Raw genomic sequence first — 12,903 nt, 5'->3', positions numbered from 1 at the left:
CTTATCGTTGTTCTTTTGTTTGGCGCGCTTGATCCAAATCAAACACCAAGTGACGCGATACCCTGTTTTCGTCGGGTATATTCGTTTGGTGTCAGTAGGATCCAACTATCAATTAAGACAAAGTCGTGCCTCGCAAATCAATTTAGCGTCGATCGTTGTCGGTGCATACGTATACACAACATTAATTCTTCAGAACTGCAGCGGTGAAATTTTTCGTTTTCGCTTGTCACCAGTGCAGTTCGTTGGTATTCTTGTGTGGTTTTCGTGTACGCGCCAGCCAAGCGACGCTCTACCCTAAATTTTTCGGGTATATTCACCTCGTTTGGGTACAATTACCCATTATTTCATGGAGTGCCTCGGCATTAAATACGATTATTAGAAACGATCTTTCGCCTTCAGTTGCTTGTATTGAGAATCAATATGACCTCAAAAGCCAACAATATCGTCCTTGAAGAGCTGAAGAAAAAGCGCAGTTGCCGTGTCAAAGGCATTCGTTTATTAGCGGACCGTTTAGAAGCGGGGGATATTCCGCTGGTATTGACGGAGCTCGAGTGCAGACTCGAAACGCTGATGCGTAGCATTGACACGGCACGCGAACTTCAAGAGAAGATTGAAGATATAGACATTGACGATGAATTTGGAGTCGAGTTGGAAGAACTCTCAATTGTCACAAAGGCAAAATTAATGTCTCTCATTTGCGCATTAAAGACAGCTGATGAGACAATACCGGCAGTACCAGCTTATGGTGGCCCAACTCGTGCTCGCCTTCCGAAGTTAGCTCTGCCGCAGTTCAGCGGCAACTTTTCGGACTTTAAAAACTTCATAGGTTTATTTGAGACTCTAGTTCATAATGACCAAAGCATTCCAATTATCGAAAAGTTCAACCATTTGCTTTCGTGTCTCTCCGGTGAAGCGTTGGGAACAGTTAGGGCTTTCCAAGTAACCGAGACCAACTACGAAAAAGCAATGGCTAGCTTAAAACGGGTCTACGATAATGATTGTCTGATCTTTAAAAATCACATTGATGCCCTATTTAATCTTCCCAAAATGACACAGCAATCAGCATCGTCCTTAAGGAACCTTATCGATACCGCCTCATCCATATATGGTTCGTTGTTGTCGATAGGCGATGATAAAAAGATCTCGAATGCGATGATTATTCATCTCGTCTTGAGCAGAGTCGATCCGGTGACCAAAGAGAAATGGGAAGAACAGCTCGATTATGACAAACTGCCACTTTGGACGGACTGTGAAAAGTTGCTTAATCGCAGACATCAGCATCTTTCGGCCGAAAATTCGGACAAACCAAAGCAGGAGCAGAAAGCTGTGCCAAGCAAGCCGCATAATCGGAGCTCATTCGCGTGTTCCACCGCGAATACCAAAAATCAACAATGCAGCTACTGCAATGCGAAAGGCCATTTGTTGACAGATTGCAGTCCATTTGGTCGGCTAGCAGTAATGCAAAGGTTCGAATTCGCAAAAACTGCATCCTTGTGCATCAATTGTCTGCAGCCAGGCCACTCTGTAGTACGATGCAAAGCTAAGAAGTGTCGAGTGTGTGGCTGCTCACACCATACCTTATTGCATAGGTACACAGTGGCGAATAAAAGTCTAGCGTTACCATCACCCCCAGAGAATTCTTCTCCTCCTCCCAATCAGAATCAACCTTCCACTTCGCATGCTTTCCATGCGACAGCTATGGATAGAGTTATTCTGGCTACGTCGATCGTAAGCGTCCGAACAAATAATGGTGAACATGTTTTGGCCCGAGCTCTGCTTGACTCGGGGTCTCAAACCAATTTTATAACTGAGGACTCAGCAGGAGTCGTGTATCAACTTGCTTGGTATTGGTGAATCCAATTCACAAGTCAAGAAAAAGATACACACGGTGGTGAAGTCGCGAATTACTGGTAGTGAGTTTTCGGTTGATTTCTGGATTCTAAGGTCCATTTCGGGGTATCACCCTGATCAGACACTTAACGTGAGTGACTGGAAAATCCCGAAGAACTTACCACTTGCAGACCCATATTTCTTCAAGCCACAGAAGATAGATATGTTGATAGGTGCAGAAACATTTTTCGAACTTCTATCTGTTGGTCAGATTCGACAAGGTCCTGACTATCCAACTCTGCAGAAAACGCTTCTCGGCTGGATTGTGTCGGGCAGATACACTCCAAAGGTGACTGCCACCCAAGAAGCTAGGAATTGTTTGAGTTGTCGAGAAGAGTCAGTGATCCACCTCGACAATACATTACAAAAGTTTTGGTCACTGGAAGAATTGCCGTCTTCTAAAAAGTCTTTATCTCCTGAACACAAGTTATGTGAAAAGCATTATAGAAGGACTACTCAGGTCGTGCCTTCAGGTCGGTTTGAAGTAAGACTGCCGTTCAAATCAGATCCCAGTATCTTAGGCAACTCCTTTGATGTGGCTAAACGGCGGTTTTTATCGCTTGAAAAAAGATTGTCTCGTGACCCCGAGTTGCAGAAAATGTACTTGGAGTTCATGGAAGAGTACCTCTCCATGGGTCACATGTCTACCACAGACAACACAATCCCCAAAACTCCACATTATTTCATTCCACATCAGTGTGTGTTGAGGCCTCAAAGCACGTCGACCAAGCTCCGCGTGGTTTTCGATGCGTCTTGTAAAACGTCCTCCCAGGTGGCCTTGAACGACATATTGATGGTCGGTCCTACGATACAGGATGAGCTGTATTCGACATTGCTCCGATTCAGACTACACAGGTACGCCTTGACAGCCGATGTTAAGAAGATGTATCGCCAAGTCTGGGTCGCTGATGCGGATAGACAATTCCAGCTCATAGTGTGGAGAAGAGACCCGTCTGAGTCCTTGAGAATATACCAGCTCAACACCGTAACATATGTGACTGGACCAGCCCCATTTTTGGCAATTCGGTGTTTGAAGAGGTTGAGTGAGTCTGCAAAACTCTCATTCCCTAAAGCTGCTGAAGTTATTGACTCCGACTTCTATGTCGATGTTGACATGTTGACATGTATGACATGTTGACTGGTGCTGGTTGCGTAGAGGAGTTAAAGACAATTAAGTCTGATGTGGCTCAGGTTCTTCAAACCGCTGGGTTTGAATTGACTAAATGGTTTTCGAACTCACCTGAGGTCACCGCATCCGAGAGCACACTTAAATCGATAACGATCTCGGACTCAGAGTCAACTAAGGCGTTAGGAATATCGTGGCTGCCACACGAAGACGTCTTTAAGTTCCAAATTGACACGTCAGTTATGGGTCTCCGAGCGACAAAACGGAACATCTTATCGGTGACATCAAAGCTGTTTGACCCCCTTGGCTTGTTAAGTCCTTTAGTAATTAAGGGAAAGATCCTACTGCAGGAGCTTTGGCTCAACAAGCTAGATTGGGATGAGTCAATTCCAATGAACTTGGAAACAGCATGGAACTTATTAAAAGAATCCTTGGGTCAGTTGGAGAAGATTACCATACCTCGATTTGTGCATACTGATCCCATGTCACCGATTCAAGTACATGCCTTTGCCGACGCATCCATGAGAGCTTATGGAGCCTGCGTCTATCTCCGTAGAAAGACTGCAGAAGGTTTCAAGGTCTCCTTGTTGACTGCAAAGTCGAAAGTAGCGCCACTCAAGACGAAAACGCTCCCAAGGCTTGAGTTATGTGCCGCTCACCTTCTAGCAGACCTTTGTCACCGAATCAAATCACTGCTCAAGGTTCCAATTGATAAAATGATATTCTGGTCAGATTCAGAAGTTACTCTTCATTGGATCAGATCCCACCCTTCGTCGTTGTCAACATTCGTTGCGAACCGAGTAGCGGAGATTCAAGAGTGGTCAAGTGAAGCTACGTGGCGGCATGTGCCAACAAAACAGAGCCCAGCAGACATAGTTTCGAGAGGTTGTGACGTAGAGGAAATCGTGCAGTCGATCTGGTTTGGTGGACCAGAGTTCTTAAAGTTTGAAGAAGAGAGCTGGCCCAGAAATCCACACTTCGAGCTTTCCGAAGAAGAGATACAGATGGAAAGTCGGAAGAAATCGGTCGGACTGACCGTCGCGGCCAAGCCAAATTACTTAGTGGATGTAATCAAGGGATACTCGTCACACCTCAAACTGCTAAGAGTGTTCGTTTTCGTGTTCCGCTTCATCCGAAAATGCAAAGACAAAAGTCTCAACTTTGGAAAAATTCCGTCATCCGTAGAATACGACGAGGCGTTTCTAAAAATAGTCGAAATAACACAGAAAAATGAATCTCAAGAAGATATTGAAAGGGTTCGTAAAGGCACCAAGTTAGGCCCCAGTCTTCAGCGCTTGAATCCCTTCATCCATGAAGAGGCTGGGACATGGTGCTCTTTTTCGTTGTTGCGAGTTGGGGGGCGACTAGTTAACGCTCCTATGTCATATAATGCCAAGTTTCCTTTGTTATTGACAAAACGCTCGCAGTTTGTGCAGACATACGTTCGCTATCTGCATCAAACGAATTTTCATGCCGGCCCACGAGCACTCGTGAGTATCCTTAGACAGCGCATTTGGATAGTGAATGCTCAGGCGGTCTGCAGGGCGACAGTTAGGTCGTGTATTCGTTGCTTTAGATGCAAGCCGCTACTCCAGACCCAAATGATGGGCAACTTACCCGCAGACCGGCTCCGTGCTCTCCGCCCATTTTCAGTATGTGGCGTTGATTTTTGTGGCCCAGTCTATACGACTCTGAAAATTCGTGGAAGGCCCCCTTATAAGTCCTACATAGCGTTATTTGTCTGTTTTGCGTCCAAGGCGGTTCATTTAGAAATTGTTTCCGATTTGACGACTAATTCCTTCTTGTTGGCATTCCAAAGGTTCGTCGGTCGTCGAGGATGTCCGCAACGCGTGAACTGCGACAACGCGACAAATTTCGTCGGAGCAAGTCGCCACTTCAGCGAACTGCGGAGGAAGATAGAGGCGGAAGCGGACGCGATACGCGAATTTGCGTCAAGACGCGCTGACTCCCGGGCACCTGCTGACAGGCGGGCCGCTCATCGCACCCCCAGCACCCAGGACCCCGGACCAGGAGGGTCTGAGCTGCTTAAAGCGATGGCGGCTTGTCTCGTCAGCCAGGCAAATGTTCTGGCAGCGATGGTCCCGGGAGTATGTGCTGGGATTACAAATAAGATGCAAGTGGCACCAGGAGGAGCCAAACATAAAGGAAGGCGACCTCGTAATCGTCGCCGAGGACAACCTGCCCCCTCAACAGTGGCTCCTCGGAAGGGTGGTCGGAACAACCGCCGGGCAGGACGGAAGGGTCAGAGTGGTCGAGCTAAGGACGAGCAGCGGAGCCACGTTCAGGAGGCCGATACACAAATTGGCGCTTCTGCCAATGGTTTGAAGCCTTCCAGGCTACACCGGGGCCGGTGTAGCGCCATTTGAATAATAATAATTGTTATTAGGATAGTATTTCATGAAGTCTAGTGTAAGTTAGGCTAGGGCAAAGCGGGAGCGCAATAAAAGCTCGCTCTCTCGCTCTTGGCGAATTCGCCCCGCTTTGCCACCTTAGGTAAGGTAGGCATAGAAGAAATTGTTTTAATATATGAAAGGAGTCGAGAAAAATCCATGAAATCGAACGCACGCACCCCTTTTCTTTCGTCGTATTAAAATAAAAAATTGCAGTCACCCAAGAAATTTCTGTATTGTTATTTAGAAAAACTATTCTAAAATTTCACTGGGAAAAGTTTAAAAAGACAGTTACTTCAAAGCTCGCGAGTCCGGGCACAGTGAAATCCGCGGAGGACATAGAGAAGTCTCTAGAGACTCTATCCAACGTGTTGCTGGACGCCTACCACACATCGTGCAAACCCTCGAGGACGAAGAAGAGGTCTAAGCCACTCTGGTGGAGCCGTGATCTCTCTCTTCAAAGGGACAACCTCAAGGAATTCTTTAAGATCGCCAAACAAGCAAACGAAGGGATCGTCTATGAGGAATACAGACTCCTACTCAGGAGCTACAAGAAGGAAATACGTAAAGCACAACGGAACTCGTAGAGGACCTTCTGCTCCAACATCGAGAAAGTACCAGAAACCGCACGGCTACGGAAGCTGCTCTCTAATAGCCTCTGCACACTGAGCCCATCCCGGGGGAATGGTGGGATTTTTTGACAAATGTGAAACTCCGATTCACACTGCCACCATCCACCATCCACCATCCAACATCCATCAAAAACAGCTGATGCCAATAACAAGTTCATTAAATTTGCGCGGAAGATTTATTAAGTTTATTATTTATTTATTTAGTTTAAAGTACAAGGACATATTTTATGGTTTTAGAAGCGGTTCGGGACATTTTGGGAGAAAGATGTACCAGAAAACAACGAGGCGTTTTTCAAAGAGAGTTTCCGAATGGAGAGGCACTGCTTTGATATTTTAGTGAATCGGCTTGAAGTGCTGCGAAAGAAGGACACCAACTGCCGAGCTGCAATTCCTTTGGAAAAGCGCATCGCCATTGCGCTATACACTTTGGGCTCGTCCTCTGAGTACCGAACAGTTGGCAGGCTTTTCGGTGTAGCTCCAAACAGTGTGTGTAATATCCTGCACGAGTTTTGCAGAGCACTTATCCGAGCCCAGCCTCCTTCATGGACTCGGCCATCTCCATGTACACATGTGAATTTTTGCGTGGTCCGCGCAAATCTTCAATTTTCTCCTGCCATATGTCAACCAGCAGGCACTCAAGCGCGGCACTCCATTTCACCCTGCCGCCTGCTGTTGTTCTCTTGTTTGCTGCATTGTGTAATAATATTATATATTATAAACAATAAAAAACAAATATATCTATTCAACGTACCACTGGAGGAGTTTTCTGGCACTAAATCCATTTTATTAATAAGTTTTTGGTCTGCTGTCCTTCCGAGCTGTTCTGTTGTTGTTTTTGTTTTTTGTTAATTTTGTCACAATCATTGTTTACGTTTTCGCAGTGAATACCATTTTTCCATTGTGAATGACAATTATTCAGAGTTGCATTTGAAAACCATCGGCTAACTATCGCATAGAAACGTGCGGTTTAGGAACATCCAAAATGGATGGTGGACTAACTGGGAAATTTTCGGAACGGCAAAACCTTACGGACCATCCCCGAAATGGATGGTGGATGGTGGATGGTCGTCAGTGTGAAAAGCCTATAAGCAGCCTACCATACAAAGCCAATTAAAAATAGACGGACAGTGGACAGAGGGCAGTGACGAAGCCCTAACAGCACTAATGGAGGAACATATTCCTGGTTGCACCAAGGTCCCTGATGCCAAAGAGCACCAGGACCTAGCAACCGAGGAACAACACCCCCCAACAGATATGTTAACCACCAAGCGAATCCACTGCGCAATAGACTCCTTTGTAGGCAGAAAAGCACCAGGACTTGACGGGATATTCCCAGCCATGATGCAGGTGACCAAAGAGGCGATTACCCCATGGCTCTCCGCAATATTCACAGCTTGTATAAGTACTGGCTATATCCCTATCCAATGGAGAACATCGAGAGTTGTTTTTCTCCCAAAGGCAGGAAAGTGCAGCCATGCGAGTCCCAAGGACTATAGACCGATAAGCCTTACCTCCTTTATATTAAAAACACTAGAAAAGCTGCTGGACTTACACATCAGGAATGAGGTAGGGGGACTGATGTCAACCAACCAGCATGCCTATACTAAAGGGAAATCGGTGGAGACCGCACTACATTCGGTAGTAGCTACCATTGAGAAAGCCCTTCACAATAAAAAGTATGCACTGGGAGTATTCGTGGACATCTCCGGAGCATTCAACAACGTGGCTACGGAAGCAATAACAAATTATCTGGTAGCGACTAATACACACCCAGCAATCAACCTGTGGATAAGGAACCTCCTAGGTTGCAGACGGGTGCAATCAGAGTGGGGCACCGCTTCCATGGTGAAAGAGGCACACAGAGGCACACCCCAGGGTGGAGTCCTGTCGCCCCTCCTGTGGGATCTGGTGGTCGGTGACCTTATCAAGAGATACGAAAGGAAGGCCCCAATAATAACAGCTTATGCGGACGACATAACCATACTTATTACGGGTGTTTGCCCATCGACCCTCAGCTCACTAATGGAACGAACACTCAGGGAGATACGCGAGTGGGCGGAGGAAGTGGGACTCAGTATCAACGCGGACAAGACGGACCTCATCCTCTTTACCAAGAGGTACAAGGTACGGATATGGACCCAACCCGAAGATCAATCAAACTAGGCTAACCCCAAAAACACAAGTCAAATACCTGGGGACAGTACTGGATAGTAAACTGGCATGGAAACCAAATGTATTGGAAAGGGTAAAGAAGGCCACCATTGCACTTTATGCATCCAAGAAGATGCTCAGCAGCACATGGGGCCTGTCTCCGGCTCTGATGCATTGGACTTACCTCTCGGTGGTGCGACCAACTCTGCTGTATGAAATTACTCAGCGACAGGCTTTGCTCTGTATTACAGGGGCGCTGAGGTCAACCCCAACAAAAGCACTCGAAACCCTACTTGGAATCGAACCCCTAGACATCCACGCCCGTCTGACTGCAGGAAAGGCAGCACAACGCCTCATCGCTTCAGGAAATATGTCGCCACAAGAATACGGGCATAGTTCAATTGCAAGGGAAATGAACAGATCAACTGATTACATGACCCCCCAAACATGCCTCGACGTAAAAACAACTGCATCTTTGGGACCTGAAGACTAGAAAATCGGAAGAGACCAAACGGAGCACCTCAATATATATACGGACGGCTCCAAGATGGACGGAGGAGTAGGAGCGGGCCTATACTGTACAGACCCTGCGATAAGGCTGTCATATAAGCTACCGGACCATTGTAGCATATTCCAGGCAGAGGTTTTTGCCATCAGGAAAGCAGCAGAGGTCGCTCTTCTCACTGAAAGAGCACACGATGCGGTCAACCTATTCGTCGACAGCCGGCGATAAGATCCATGCAGTCGTCCGCAGTCAGTTCCAGAAATGTCTTGGCGAGCAGGGAGGCACTAGATACCCTAAGCACGACAAAGTTAGTGCGGATCTACTGGATTCCCAGCCACCAGGGCATCGAAGGAAACGAGACGGCGGACGTACTAGCTAAGAAAGGCGTCGGGCTGTCGAATACGAGTACCGAGAACGTGCCTGTCTCCCTTAGAACGCTGCAAAGCGATCTAGAAAAGCAGGCCGGATCACAAACCGAAAGTAGGTGGAGGAGTACCACCGCCTGCAGAACCTCGAAAATCATGTGCAAGGACCGCAATGACAAACTCAGCCACTACCTGCACCTACCACGGAAGGACTGCAGACTATTAGTGGGAATATTAACGGGCCATTGCCTGGCTGCGCCGCATGCAACAAAGCTATGAATCACAAACAGAGACAGTTGTAGAAAATGTGAAGAACCTGGGGCAACCGAAACCCTAGAACATCTCATCTGCAACTGTCCTGCTCTCTTAAGGGCAAGGAGGAAGTACTTGGGCGCGCCAGTGCTGGCATCACTGGAAGATGCCTCCAAGAGGACGCCACAGCAACTATTGGCCTATGCGAAAAATACCTCGATCCTCGAGGACTTCGAAACCCCCTAAACACTGCCGCGACGGTTCATACCTCCCCCCTATCCGGACAACTAAGGGCCATACTGGCCTATGTGGGGACCCCTCTGAGGGCCGTCCGGGTCATCCTAACCTAACCAAACCTATGACAAATCTTTATTGCGGATTTTCCATCTATGCAGTCCATTTATTTATTGACAAAATAATTAATCATAAAAAAAGAAATCAAATACATTACAGTAACATAAATTTCTGGTCTTTCCATTTTGTATTATGTCTGTTGTATTTTTTTTTTAGTCTTTAACAACTTACAATTCGAAGTAAAATTTGAAATATGTCTATGCGCGATATATTTTTGCCATTAATTGATTTTAAGGGCTGTATTTGAAAACCATCGCCTGAATATCACATAGAAACGTGCGCTTTATGAACATCTCATATGGATGGTGCGATAACTGGAAATTTTCGGAACGGCAAAACCTTACGGACTATCCCAGAAATGGATGGTAGATGATCGCCTGTTGGAGTAGGCTATTACGAACCATCACAGAAATGGATGCTGGATGGTGCCCAGTCTAATAAGGCTATGAACATCAACTTGAGTGTGTGTTACAGTCAAAAATACTGAATTTTTTAGGTTATATGTATTGTAATATACTTCTAAAGAATTGCAAATTTGTTAGAAACTGAAGAGAGTTGATGGAGAAAATTTGTAATGGTAATGAAGATTATACCCGTCAGAAATTCAACTGCATTTTGCCAATAACAATAATTGCCCAATAATATCTGAAAAATCGATTTCAAACAGTGAACATGCACGTTATTGTGTACATACACAGTATATATAATATATACATATAGTTAAATATTCGCAACTCGATTTTAAGTTTTTAAATAAGACTTTTATTTTACAAACTTAAATATCTTTATGTCACAAGATTTAAATTAATTCCCCGACTTGACTTTGGGTCTGCTTGTCTCAAAGGGAACTGATCTCTCTGCTGCTGGCTAGTTTCCATGAGCCCTTCTCTTGGAACTCCCGACTCTGGCTTCGGGCGTTGCTTTCCTCGGCTGCATCTTCGTGTCGGTGGCGTACGTGCCTGGATCGATATTTGGGGATGCGTCGGATTTGATGAAAGGCATCCACTGCTGGCGATCGGTGTTGCATTACATGACGGAGCTAGGAATGTGATACTCCTTGGTTTTATGTCTAGCTTTGATTGGTCCTCATGAGTGGCGTGATTCTAAAGAATCGATTTCTCGAGAGTGGCGTGATTCTAATGTTGATGAAACAATGGGGTCCATTGTTTATATTATGGGGGGCCCTAGCTTGGAGTATGGAAAGAAACAGTTATTGATTCTTGAGTGGGGTCCTGTTACTTGTGTGGATGGGGTGGATGAATTGTACATAAACATAATGTGTATGGGATGTGGGGAATTATGGATATGTAACTCCCCCAACGTTTGTTATTAGCCTGTCCCTAGGCGATTACCCTCGGGTATAGTGACGGGGTGTCAAGTGCGGTGGCTGAGGTTGGTTCCTCTTTTGCTTCTATTATAGTATTAATACATTTAACCGTGACTCTTTTAGAAGTTTTCTTAAGTTTAACAGCTACATAACTTAGTAGTACTAATATAATTATGACAAATGAAATTAGTAGACTTATTTGTAATAGGTTACTATATTTGGTGTATTGCATAATTATTTCATTAGTTTGGACATACGACAGTGGTTTTATTTTAGTTATGTTGTTGTTGACATAAACATTCTGGGCAAAATCTAACATTGTGTTTGATATTGTAAATTCATTTAATTGGATTGAACAGTTGTAGATTTTTATAATGGTATTTCCTTCCGCTATGATTTCTTGGTTTACACAATTCTGGTTTAGCGTTGTTTTTGGAAGATTCCATGTGATTAGTATATTGGGTTCAATAAAGTTTATTTGAAAGTTTTGAAAAGTTTTGGAATATGGACATTTAGTGGGAGTTTGCATTAAAATTCCCTTTATACAATTGTCATTGGTTTTCAATCTAGTTTCTTTAACAAATACTTCTTCATTTTGTATGTAGTACTTGTCGTATGTCATATCTGTTAATAACATGTTAACATGTTAATTCGTCTGGATACGGAACGATTTTATAGATTGGTACTTTTGTAATGTCTTTGGGAATCTTGGAAATTATTAGAATTTCGTTGGTATCGGATTTTAGCCATGTGGAGGTTTTTATATTTAGTATTTTCTCAGAATTTATTTGTTCCAGGTAGTCTTGTTTTAATAATTTTGGATTAAATATACCGAGCCTAGTTAATTGCATACCTAGTTCTATATCTTCGATATATTCTGTGAAATGTTGTATATTGAATATCAAAATTTCTATTTGTTGATTCCATTAACTTCCTCGGTTTCTCTGGAATTATAATATTTGATTGTATTAGATTTCTTCTTTTTCTTGAATTTTGATTTATAATGAGTTATTTTCCTACCCCTATTCTTTTCTTCATAATGTTTTTCGTCTACCTGTCTAATTTCGCACGTCCTTTTGAAAGGATTTGTTACCTTAGACTTAACTAAAGGTGATAGTTTATAGCGGGTATCTACTTCATACTCTATGCGGTTTTTATTTAATTGAGTGATTTTATTCACTTTATTTAGTTGGGTGTCATAATCAGGTGAGCCTGCATAAATGAATATATCAGCTGGTGTCCTATTTGTGGTATTATGTTTGGTTTTATGATTATAAGTATAACGAATTAATTCAAACTTCGTGAATCTATCTTCTGTGTTATCCTCGCTAGATATTATTCTTAATTTTTCATTTACTGTTTTATGAAATCTTTCCACGTCAGATATTCCATTTTTGCTGGAAGTGATCTCTATTTTGACGTTTTCCGCATTCAGCCATGCTTGAAATGCTGTGCACATAAAAGCTGAATCTTTATCGACTTTGATTTCAATTGGTTTGCCCATTTCGTTAAAATCTTTCATGATGGCTCTTTTTGCTTCTAACCAGTCACGACTTTTTACTTCTACAAGAGTGGCAAACTTCGAGTATACGTCAATACATGATAGGAACTGTTGGTTACCAACCATATAGAAATCCATGACGTATTTCTCTCTGATGTTCAGTATTTCCGGTGTAGTTTCGAATGCCAACTTTTTATTTCTATGCTCTGTTTTGGCAATATTACAAGTAGGACATTCGTTTATGATGTTTTGGATTAGTTTTTGATAATCCGGGTAATAGTATTTTCCCCTAAACCAATTGACGGTTTTCTCTATCCCTGGATGGAGTAAGCCTTTATGATTCTTTAATATGGTTTCTTTAAATTCAGCGTAATTCTGAATATCTAGGA

Source organism: Drosophila persimilis, unplaced genomic scaffold, assembly GCF_003286085.1.
Source record: "Drosophila persimilis strain 14011-0111.01,24,50 unplaced genomic scaffold, DperRS2 tig00000002-arrow-pilon, whole genome shotgun sequence".
NCBI lineage: Eukaryota > Metazoa > Arthropoda > Insecta > Diptera > Drosophilidae > Drosophila > Drosophila persimilis.
This window is presented reverse-complemented; position numbering follows the sequence as displayed.